This window comes from Lonchura striata, chromosome 5 (genome assembly GCF_046129695.1).
Source record: "Lonchura striata isolate bLonStr1 chromosome 5, bLonStr1.mat, whole genome shotgun sequence".
NCBI classification, from domain to species: domain Eukaryota; kingdom Metazoa; phylum Chordata; class Aves; order Passeriformes; family Estrildidae; genus Lonchura; species Lonchura striata.
The window spans coordinates 42,642,008-42,654,214 of NC_134607.1; the positions used below are offsets into that span (position 1 = coordinate 42,642,008).

At 41.3% G+C, this 12,207-nt stretch overlaps 1 protein-coding gene across 4 annotated transcripts in view; it reads left to right on the top strand.

Annotated features, from left to right (window-relative positions):
- SRGAP1 (SLIT-ROBO Rho GTPase activating protein 1) overlaps positions 1 to 12,207 on the top strand; it is a 138,458-nt gene that overhangs the window by 54,495 nt on the left and 71,756 nt on the right. The window lies entirely within an intron of this gene.

The following is a 12,207-nucleotide window of genomic DNA, read 5'->3' on the forward strand; positions in this document are numbered from 1 at the left end:
AAAGTGTGTGTAAACAAGTAAAAACACATCTCCAAGTTCTGATGACATGCTTGTTTAGAATTTGTATCTTGACTTTGGACTCCTGTGATTTGGACCTTGCTGTTTGTAGTAAGGGTGTGTTGAGAAATACAGCATAGGGCACCAGGATCATATGGTTTGCAGCCCTGTGTGAAGGTGGAATGAAATTTATAGTAATAGTCTTGTACCTTTTTGAGCAGTATTTCTGGACATGCCCACAAACAGGTCATGGCAGCTGTAGAGTGGGCAGCTGCCCACAGACTGCTGTGGTTTCACCATTCATGTTTGATGTGTCTCAGCTGCAGTCTCCTCGGAGCTTGGCACTGTGTTCAAGCCCTGAGCAGGTGTGTGGGCATTGGACACAGGAGCTGGGTTATGTATGGCTGCCCTGAGGAAGGTGCAGCTAGTTGTGAAATGGTTGTTGTTGCATAGAGAAGCCACAGATGAGGTCTTTTAGATAATATCCAGCTTGGACATGAGTAATCTACAGTTTTAGACTGAGTCAACTGGATGACTTGAATTTCATGCAAAGGTAGTCTTTTCTTTGTGATTTTTACATGTCAGGGTTGTGACAGATTATCACCAACGTAACAAAGCAGTAGATTAGCACTAAGATGAAAATGTCTATCCAGGCAGAGAAGACAGGACTGATGCTTCATTATGTACTGTTGCTGAACTTTGACAGATTAGTTGCAGAAAGGAAGTTGCAGTGAAAATGCATGTTTTGCAGAAACTGGAAAAAAATCCTTTTCAGGTGGTTTATCTGTATTTTTGTGCTTTTTAATGTTTGTTAATAGATTTTAAATGGAACAGGGATAGAATAATTTGAGGCAAAGGACTGCAGGCAATTTGAGGTGAAGGATTGCAGGTAACTTGAAACTAAAGGTCTAAGCTGGGTCTAAGTTATCCACTATCTGTTGATAAGCTTAGGTAACTCCAGTGTCTTGCCACCGTAGTTTTCTTTTCCAGGAACTGACCTGGTTTCTCCTTATCTCGCTACCTGTCTTTGTCCTCTAAATATTTCCAATGAGAACTTCAGTAACTTATGTGGAAGTAGGAATTTGCTTGCCTAGGACACAGTGGCATCTCTGCTCCCCCTTCCCTTACCAGGAGATGCTCTCCAGCCCTTTGGTCACAGTAGCCTTTTCAGGCAAAGGGGACAGATTCTTGTCAGCAGTTTGGCCATTGCAATTTGGCATTTCATCTGGCCTGAGTAGGTGTGTACTGCCACACTTTGACTTTTTGGTCTTTATTCTTCTGTTTCAACTCTTTTCCCACTGTTCCTGACTGACTCAAACTCATCTTTGGTTTAAAAAAATAAAAGGCCCTAAAGTAAACATCTGGAAATTTAGCACTGTTGTAAAACAAGTATCAGGAGTATTCAGAGTATTTCTGAGTAGGGAAACTTAACCCAGGATAAAGCCTCCTTTGGCGAATTGTCAGAAGCCTGTGAGACACATGTTGCTTGCTGGCACGTCTGATTTGTCCTTCCAACTACCCTTGCTTTTTTCCTCGGTTGGTATCTGTGTTTATTGCATTTATTATTTCCAAAAATGTTCCCCTAGTATTTTGCTTATGGTTGGATGATGATCTTCTTACAGGGTGGTAATTCCATCTCCATTGTAGATGTCACATCTTTCATTTCTTCACTAAATTGTGCATGGCCTTCTGTGACTTGCCAAACAGTGTTTTTTCCCAGAATAAAGAATAACTATCTTCACAGGTTACCGCTTTGCCATCCAGCTGCTATGGCTGCTGATGTGCTTCTCAGAGCTAGAACTTCATGCTTACAAAACATCAAGATTCAATTTCAGTTTAGCCAGGGAAAAAGGGCCTAGGAGCTACAGCTACTGCCCTGACCATTGCAGTTCTACTCCATTACTCACTCCAATGCAGCTTTTGCTTCCAGAATGTCTATTTCCAAATGGAGATAGGCTAGAAACATAGGCAATAATAGGGGTTTTATAGCCTTTTTTTATAAAGGAATTCTGAACTAAGCACGTGAAGCATTAATCCCTTGGCCATTCAGTGAAGGTGCCCTAAGTGGCACATATGTTTCCTACAGCTGTTTTTGGTGTCTTTGCTTCCATTCAGCAATCATCAAAGCCCTGCTGGAAACCCTAATCACCCATATATCTGTTGGAGAGAAACATTTGCAGAATACACAAAACAGTGAATTAATGGAGCTACTGGGTTCTACAAATCATCAGCTTTAAGTTTTGTTCATTCTGTTATTTCCTCTCATTTAAAAAATGGGAGTGATATATTTTTCCTTTTTTTTTTTTTTTTTTTTTTTTTTTTTAAACTTCTGACAGATTGAAAAAGACTGTTTCCAGGAGACCTGGAAATATACAAATTATTTTACCCCAGAATTCATTTACTAGCAGATACTATTCTTCGTTTTACTATTGAGTGAGTAAACAGCAGTTACCTACAGTCTTGCAGGATTTTTTTTCTATTCCCATTAGCAGGAACCTGGGGCAGGGGGGAGGAGGGGGAGGAACACTTTCTTCTCCTGCTACTGTAACAACTGAAGATAAATTTAATTAAATGTGGTCCACAATCCAATTTATACTTCTCTGTAGCAGAAAGAATAGCTCTGTGACAGTGAAGGATTTGTTTTTTCCCAGATGCTGTTAGTGGAATTTGAGGCTCTGAGTAATTGGGTTCAAAACCATCCTTTAAGGTAGGCATTTTATTTTCTCACTTAGGCATTACACCTTCTACCAAATCAGAGCAGCACATAGACAAATGTATTTGAAGCATGGCAGAATTCATCTAATCTTGTTAGGTGACAAATAAAAATACTTGCTGTTACTACTACTCATATAATAGTTGTAATCAACCAACATGGTGATTATCTGATTATCTACTTTATATTTATTAGTACTCCCACAGACAGAATAAGTAATTCCATCATGATTTTGATTATTCTATTGTTTTATTAGTTAAAATACAAATTTTCTGTTCACACTTTGTTATGCAGAACTTTTTTTCCCCCCAAAACATGGTGTCCTGTTTCTTAAAACCTGAGTCAGATTCGGTATTTGCTATGTGAAAATGAGACAAGACACTGAAATTTACTTTTGGATAATATCATAGTCATGCTCAGAAGACCAGTAATCCTTTGCTGGGGTTTTGGTTTTGCAGACTTAGGCCAAGTCTCTACTAAAAAATTATGCAGATCAAGGTCCATCTGGTCTGACAGACATACTCCTGAGCCAGACTTGCACTTTTACAGTTAGATCTGTCCAAGAAGCATGAAGCAGGGTGATAGAATATCATTCAAAGATTGGCTGGGTAGTAGATGGCATCCTTCACTCAGCACTGGGTGGGTGAGTGAGGAGCTCTGATCCCCCACTGCTGCCTCACCGGTGCAGGGCTGTCCCTGCTCTGTGCTGCTGGCGAGCATGCTGCTCGTGGCACGGCTAATCTCTGCCCAGAGGTGTGCCAGCATCCAAAGCACACTCTGTAGCTCTGGCATGTTGCCCAAGACAGTTTCTTTGCCCCACTTGGTTGGCTGGGGTACAGAGGGCCTTAAGTAACTACAGGGATGTAGTCAGGTACGTAATTAGCATGGGATGCGTACATAAAGTTTTAAAACTGGTGTTGGAGGCATCTCAGTGGCATGGCTGTTTATCTCACTGAAGAAGAGGAACATCATGGATCTGTTGCAGGAAAAAAAAAAGAACATACTTATTTTAGAAGGAAAACACAAAGGTGCTCAATGTATTAAGTTGGGGGGGTTGTAGTTAAATGTATCAAAGCTAAATGTATCAAAGCTAAATGTATCAAAGCTAAATGAGCAATAGTGAAAGTAATTTACTGCATGTTAGACAGGTTGGACTGAAAAGTGATGTGGGTAAAATGCTGGCACACAGCACAGATTACTGTTTCCTTTTTGTGCTTAACTGCACTGTTTCTTCACCTTGGGACTTAAAGAGCTGTCACTGAAAGTCATGGCTGGGTCAAATGCATGTTCTTATTTATGACATGCAGCAGGGTGTGTGTCATCCTAAAAATGTTTTATTGACCTCCTGAAGATGTGCCATGCTTGGAGAGTCATTTTCACCAGATGTAGGGAGGGAATTTTCTCTAGTTATTAACTTCTGAGTCTTATCACAGTGATAGTTACCATTATACAGGAGTTGCCACATCTGATTGATGTGCAGATTTCATGCTTTACTGCTTATCCTGCTGCTCAGGAGTTCCTGGCCTGCACTTCTGCTAGCATAACTCTCATCTTAAGAGCTATGTCATCTGACAGAGGTTCAGGAAAATTAATTTTGTCAAGAAAAGGCACATCTCTCAATATCTCATTTCTAGAAGAAACCTTCAGATGTTTTCACTTGCCAGCTCTCCATCTGAGATATTAAGAAGGAAGGAAGGGTTTTATTGTGACAAAAAAGTAGAACTTAACAAAATGAAATGGTGCTGGTCTGGATGACATCTCTTACATCTGTATAGTCGAGAGCTTTATGCTTCTCTGGAGGTAAAGGAGATGTACCCATCTGGAGTGATTTTATTGTAGTGTTGGTGGACAAGTGATGCAGTGTCTGTTGCAGAGTGGATACTGCTGCACGATTCAGAGGCAGCTCCATCCTCAGCCTTGCGATAGCTGAAGCAGGAATTCAACCTAATTTCACCCAGTTTACAAGTAAGGAAGCTAATGAAGGTTTGAACCTAGTATTAGGTTTTCATTACTGCTTGGATCATGACAAACTGGGTTTTCTTTCCTACTGGACCCCCTAGTTTGTGTGGAATTTTTGTCTCATGGAGTGCTAATGCTAATCAGGCCTCCCTGACATTGTGCAAAGAATGTTTCCGAGGAAACCCATGAGTAATTTTTTTTGTTCTATTGGCAGGTACGTCATTGATGAGAAGATAATAAAGATTTGGGCATACTGATTTCTTTTTAATTTTCTCACGTGCCCAAATTTTAAGACTGCAAAGAAAGGCTCATGGTATCTTTAACAAGCATTAAAAAAAGGATGGTCCCTTGAGAAGCTTCAGAATAAGTTTTCCCATAGATCTTGACAGTTTAGATGCTCTAAATGGGTTTTTAAACACCTACTTTTATGATCACCTGTCTGCTTGGCAGACAGTTGCATGGACTCTATTTTCCTCCCACCACCTCCCTCTTTCTCTCTCTCTCTCTCTCTCTCAGTCTCACTCTCTCTATCTTTCTTTGCAGAACTGATTTGCTCATCTAGAGGTGGGGCAGTTGAATTTCGGGAGAGTATCTGCTCCCACTGCAGGAGATAAGGGCTGGTCACTCTGGTGAAAGACCTTGAATCAGACTTTTGGTGCAGAGGAGGCATCTTGCCCTTTGCTCTCTACTCTTCTGGTTTGCAGTGTTTTGAGATGAGCTGAGCTTTTACTGTTGAGCAAAATAAAGTTCCCTCTCCTCTGAGGGACAGAATTTTTTGTCCTCAGTCCCAGCTCCTGTGACATACAAGGACAGAGTATTCCAGGCTCAAGGTTTGGTAGGACATAATGCCAGCACATAGTTATGCGTGCAACGGAGCAGTTGCCACAAAAGCAGTGGCACTCAAAATGTGGTGCAGGCAGACTGCCTTCTTAAATTCATGGTCACTTGGCAGCAGCATTGTGGCAAAAGTGTCCTGCCAAGTCATGAGCTGGCATACTGCCCTCCATTTAGACTCGGACTGTAGGCAGCCAAGTGACCAGCAGCTGTGGCTGTGAATAGCAGGAGGGCGTTAGTCCAAGAACAACAAGAAGAAAAGCTTCTTCTTCTACATCTAGAGATTTTCTTCGCTCTTCCAGACATGTCTTCTCATTTCAAAAGGATCTGGAAGGTGCCCTAATACAGCTGCCCTTTTTGAATCATGTCCACTGGGATCCCCCAGTTACAGGATTCTGCATAGGCACATATTGTTGCCCAGTCTGTGACTGCAGTAAACACAAGTGTGTTTGCTTGAATGTATAGAAATGAAATTTGCAGCTTCAAGGAGAGGATGCATTGTTTCTCTGCTCCCCTTGTTTGAGCGGGACAAGTGAAGTGACCCATAAAAATTTGTCTGCATCCTGCAAATGGCTTCTACACCGGCTTTCCTCCAAATGGCTGCACAAGGATTGGCTTTTATCTTTAAGGATGCCAAAGTGATTGACTGAATGTGGTTTACAGTTTTTAAAGATGTATGACAGGTGTCAACAGGGGCTTCAGATTGCTGACTCTTTGTACAGCCCTTCAGATACCAGAAGTGATTCTCTCTCCCCGCCCAATTCTATGTTACAGTCTGAAGACTGTAATCTGTCACAGGCAGCCTCAGCCACATCCCCCAAAATCCCCAAACAAACATAAATCTGAAACAAATTTTCTGGAAAATAACACAAAATCAAACATTGAGTTTAATGCTGGGATGTGCACGGCAGAGGTCACACTTCAAGTGGCGACGTGTAAAAAGCTGTATGCTCAATGTACTAAGTGAAATTGAGGGGAGTCAGGGTACAATGAAGTCCACAGAAGCCCTGCCTATGGAAGCTCAAGGGCATCACTGTCTCTGCAGCCACACGTCTTATGTGCTGAACACAGGGAAGTGATCTCCCCTAGTCTGTAATAGAAGGTTAATGTTGTGGTACAAACTTGTGATCTATTTAAAGGCATTTCTGCATCAGCCTCTGAGATCTTTACTCCAGCATGTCTCATTAGCTGTCAGTCTGGTGGAATTTCCTGGCTTTTGAAGTGGATTTTCCTGTTTGTGGTCAAAGAAGATGGCAACAAGGACTTGGGAGAGAGTGTGAGCCAGACTCCCTGCTGACCACAGAGCTTCCCTCGCCATTTGTCATAGAAATACTCAAATAGCTTTCTAGCCAAGTCTCTGAGAAATAAAAAGTTTACAGCACTAGCATCTTTAGGCTGCATATCTCAGAGACAAGTATTGGCATCTGGGTCTGAGCACCCACCAGGGATGTGATACCTCTCATCATCTTTATCTTCTTGTCTTTGAGAGGAACAATAATGTCCCTGGGAAGTGTGGGAGCACTGATGGGACATGGCATTAAGGAGTACTAGATGTGCACAGGGACACCTCCAGGCCCCTCTCAGTGATTCCTGCTGCAATTTCTCTGCTGGCAGCATCTTCAGTGGGATGGAGATAATCACTTTCCTCAAACAAAACCTAAACTGCAGATGTTGGCCAGCTGCATGCAGCTGGACCAAAGCTCTGCTCATCTTGACAAAGAAAGCCAAAACCAAGTTGTCGTTACAAAGGCAGAGGCTTGAATGAAACTGAAATGATCGGTCCCCTCATGCAGCACCCCAGCTTCTAGCAGCAGGGGTAGACTTGAGCAATTCTTCATGCTAAATAACTAGGGCAGAATGAGAGGCATATAGGACTCAAGTGTCTTCAAGGAGGATCTGCAAGATGATTAATGCTGCAGTAGCTGCTTAATTACAAATGCATGTTGGTTGCCAGATGATATCTAGGCTGAATTTAAGGTCTGAATCTTCTCCTGTGAAATACGATCTGGATATCATTGGCATGACAATGAAGGATATGTGTGTTGATAGCTTGCTGGGGGAACAAGAATTACTAAGTGTAATGGTTTAGAAATGCAAAGTCTAAGGTACCATGTATTGGTTTTAGTGTATTTGATGAGGAATTTTTGAGACATTTAAAAGTAATTAATTTTTTTTTTCTTTTTGTGATGGAGACATTTGGATATGGCTTTGTCTGGTTACCCAAGAGATAAAACCTGCAAACGTAACTATGTCTTGTGAGAGCCTCTGTACTCTCAAAGAGTTCTGTTGAGTTAAACTTGTTTTTGTGATCTTTTGAAGGGTGAGGCCCCAAGGCTGTCGGTATGATTATCCAGTAATACCACTGGATTAATATGTCTGCATAGTTTGTGAATTGTAATCATGACTTAAATATAGCTCCTTGCCAGGCAGGGTGGGGCAGCAGGTGGGAGGCTTGCAGTGCAGCCAAGGGGGGTGACTGGGGAGACATGTCCTGCTCTGTGGCATTTTTTAGAGCTTTCAGCAAACACCAAAGCCCATGTCAGAGCTGCTCTGTAAGCACAGAAGTTAAATGGGAGCTAAGAGTGGCAGGCTGCAACAGCTCTTGGGCTGGCTCAGGCAGGAAGCATCTTGAGGCAGGTGTGTTGGTAGCACCATGAAGCATTCTTTAGAGTTGCTGTCCTCGAGAGTTAGTAAGTGGGTGTGTGATGGTCTGAAAAGTCTCCAAAGTCTGAAAGGTTAGGCATAACCTAGTGCAGCGTTGCTGCAGCACTGCAGGCCAGGGATGAGGGTGTGCATTGCAATGGGGAGTTCTGTAGCAGGGCAGCAGTGTTGGTCTGAATATGGGTTAATTTGGTTAATACCATGTGTTTACAAGTTGTGAGCTACTGAGGTCAGGAGGGGGCTTCCTTTGACTTTTTGGGGATATTTGATGGTGCTTTTGTGTGTGGAAGTGAAGGTGAAGAACTTTGTTCCAAGCCGGTGTGTAGCCAGCCTTGTGATTGTGTCACATTGTAGTGTATCTTCACAGGTTCCTTCCGCGGGACATGGCCTGTCACTGGTTACATCCCTGTGCTTCAGGGTAGTACAGGGTATTTCAGCAGTGCTGTGCAAGTCACTGTTTGTAATACTGTACTGTGTGCAAAGAGGTAACCGTGATGAGTTATTTCTGATTGTGATTTGGGCAATACCAGTAGTTTGGCTTCATCTGCTCTGACTTAACTTTCAAAGCAACTATAATCTTGTCTCTTTTTACTTTTCATGGTGCACAGACTTAAGCACTTGTCAAGGAAATAAAGATTTGTTGAAAGGTTAGAGTTATATTTTCAAAACTGGCATAAACAAAATCAAATTTTATACTTAAGCAGTAATTGTAGCAGAGGGTGTCTGTGAGGGCATAACAAAAATAAATTTTAGCATAAAACTCTATAAATAAAACTTTATTCAGTTTATTGATTTAATTGCAGTCACATTAACTGTTTCCTCACTTTGATTGTGTGTGCAAATCTTGGACAAAGAGTAGGGTGGATTTAATTTTTTTTTCCAGTTGATGTGATCACAGTCTGTTCAAGCTACAGTATAAATGGATGCAGTATAAATGGATTCCTTTTGAGCCTGCCCCTGGCCAGAAAAACAATGAGCATTGACTCAAAGCTGCCAAGAGAAAGAAGGAGAAGGTGTTAACTCATCCAGGCTTTAAACGGGTCTCTTCCTGGCACAAAATAGCCTGGCAATTTGACATCAGCCACTCAGCAGAGCAGAATAGGACAATGTCATTGCCCATTACAACTGGTACCAATTCAACTTGGAATTTAAATGTGGCAGCAAAATAAGAGTAAAGACAGGCACCTTTCTCTGTATCTATCGAGTTTGGACTATACTGACTTTATTTGAATACAGTGCAGCAATTTTCCATGCCACCCTTTCTAGCCCTAGGGAAATCACACATGTGAACTGGTTAAAGAAAATAGCGTTGCCTTGGTGCATTTTTCTGTAGCAGCAGGTAATGGGTGGTCTATTATAGTTAATAGTACCTGGACAGTTGTGATTTTGTCACACACAGACACTCAGGCTGCCTGCTTGTTTTGCCAATACTTGTTCTGAGGATTTATTGTTGTTTGGTTGTTTGGTTGTTTTTTTTTTTAATCCACTGCTCTCATCAAAAAATGGAAATCACAACATTTTCTGATCTGATTTTTTTTATTCATTGCCATCTCAGCCTGCCAGTATGGCATTGCACATCTTATTAGTAAAAGAAAAAATTAAAAATTAAGGAACAGAATGACATGAAAGCTTGGAAGGAGAACTGCTATTGAAGTCACTTCTGGGCTGACTGGTGAACTAGTATGAGTGGGATATACATCTCCCAGTTTTCTCCTCCAGCAGAAGGCCACAGGCTTGACCTTTTGGTGTCAATGTGTTCTTTCTCTTTGCTGAAATTCAAATAACCAGAAATTAGAAATCTTCCTTCATAAAGCTGCAGCACCCTGAGCCCCTGCTTCTACCAACCTTACTCAGAGCTTTTACATCTTCGTCAGCTTTCATAGATTATACTTCAATTTTGTTTTCTAAAATACAAGTTTGAAGGAAGCCACTATTGTCCACTGAAAATCCAGACAGTATCAAAAAGCTTAGGCAGTTTCTCATATTTTATCTGTTGTGCCCTGTTCATTGTTTCTTGTATTTCTATTCATATATTCCTGTTAATAAAATCTTTCTCATTCCTGTTGCTATGGTAAAAGCTTGCCTAAAAAAGAAGAATTATAGCAGGAAGGTACACTGACCTACAAAATAATCAGAACATAGTTGTTCTGTACAAAATGCTGCTTTCAAAGTAACTGCTAGAAAATTCTGAGTGGGAAAGGGAGATGGCCAAAGTATAGTGACCATGTACATGGATCTGGATTTAGTGAAAACTCCAGCTTAGGGACAAAATTGCTGCATCTGACCAGTGGATCTGTACAGCTGGTTCCCCATACACAGGAATTTTCCATGACTGGAATATTAACAGTAGTAGACACCTAGAAAACTGGTCTTGAGCATCTGTTTCTGTTGTTAACCTTCCAGCTCCGATGTGATTTTCTCCTCTGTGTACATGAATGTCATTGATACAGTGTTTTATTACAGTGGCTCATCCTTGCTGGAGGCACGGTTTCTTTTCCAACAAACTGATTTCAAATGAAATGAAAACCAAACCATGCATTTTTTGGTTCACCTCCCAGACTATAAAAATGGATGGTCTCATTAATGATTAACACAGCAGCTGATAGCTCACAGGAGATCTGGAAGAAAACACTGCAGTGTCCCTTCTCCAGCAAATATATTGGTGTTACAGTTTTCTGTGCTCCTACTACCTTATTTCAGTATTCACATTTGCATCCCAGCAGAGTGGATCTCTGCCTTCATACCTGCTAGAAGATCAGTAAGGATGCATTCGATCCTAGTTCCATCAGATAATTTTTTACCATGTTATTACTGCTTAGTGCTTAGTGCTCAGTTCTATGTGATGTAGTATGACTTTTAGAGTGCTCTTCTATTTCAAACTATGCTGTGGGCTTTGAAGATTTCCAGGATCTTTTGACCACAGCATGGTTACATCATTAAGAATCAAGTAAAATTTCACAACAATTTTGCATTTACATGGACTTCACTTCTGGCTGTTTTGCTATTGATAAATCCTTATTATAGCATTAAACTGTGTAAAAAACACACACATATACTATTGTCAGAAAGTGTTTACTCCTCATTTTACTTCACAGTATTGGAGTACACTGTGCCTGGGCAGCTGACAAAAGTGTAATGAACTCTAAAGAACCAGAGGGATCTTTTTAGATGAAATGTTCTCAGAATGTGTTTAACTGGTTATCACTCAGGAAATAAAAGTGCTAAAACATGACCAACCAAAATGTAAAAAAAAATCAAAAACCCCAGAAATCTCTAAAATAAGAACCCTATTACACAGTAATTTTAGATACGGCAAAAAGTGGTAGGATATCTGGAGGCTTTTCCTTATTTCTCTAGAAGAGAACTGTGAGGATATATTCTCTTCTAAACTGAGATTTTTCTAAATTATTATTTTTTTAATACTAAAAAAATATACTATAGTCTCTGGAACCTTGTGCAAATTTTCAAATACTTGTCTCTAAATATAGGTACATTTTCCTCTATATTTGCTGTAAAACAATGTTGGATGCATATATAATACACCAGTTCCCTCCCTGGCAGAGACAGGTCAGACATGGGAGCTCACCTGTGCACAGTTACAATGGATAATACCTCCAGGGTTTATCACAAGGCTGTTTCCATGGTGTACATGATGATAGAACACCTGACAGTCAGCAGGCTGATCCTGGCCCAAAGGGTGCTTGTTTATCCAGCCATTCTTCAGAGCAGCACCACCTTCTGCAAGGAGATGGCTCCAAGGAGAATGTTATTCTAGTGCCAGAGGCCAGAAGAGGGATGGGAGAGGAAGGTGGAGACTCACCTGAGCCCCTGTCACGGCAGTTTGTGAGACAGACAGCAGGTGGGAGGATGCTGGGCATTAGGCATGTGGTGGCAGAAGTGAGAGCTGCCACTGCTGTATCCCGCCATGAGACCTGAAATCCAGCTCCAACTGGTGTAGCTGTGAGGGTGAAGTACACTGGAGTGTTTGTAATTTTGGTTGGTAAGGATTAATTTGCTTTCACTGACCTGAGTGGATATTTTCT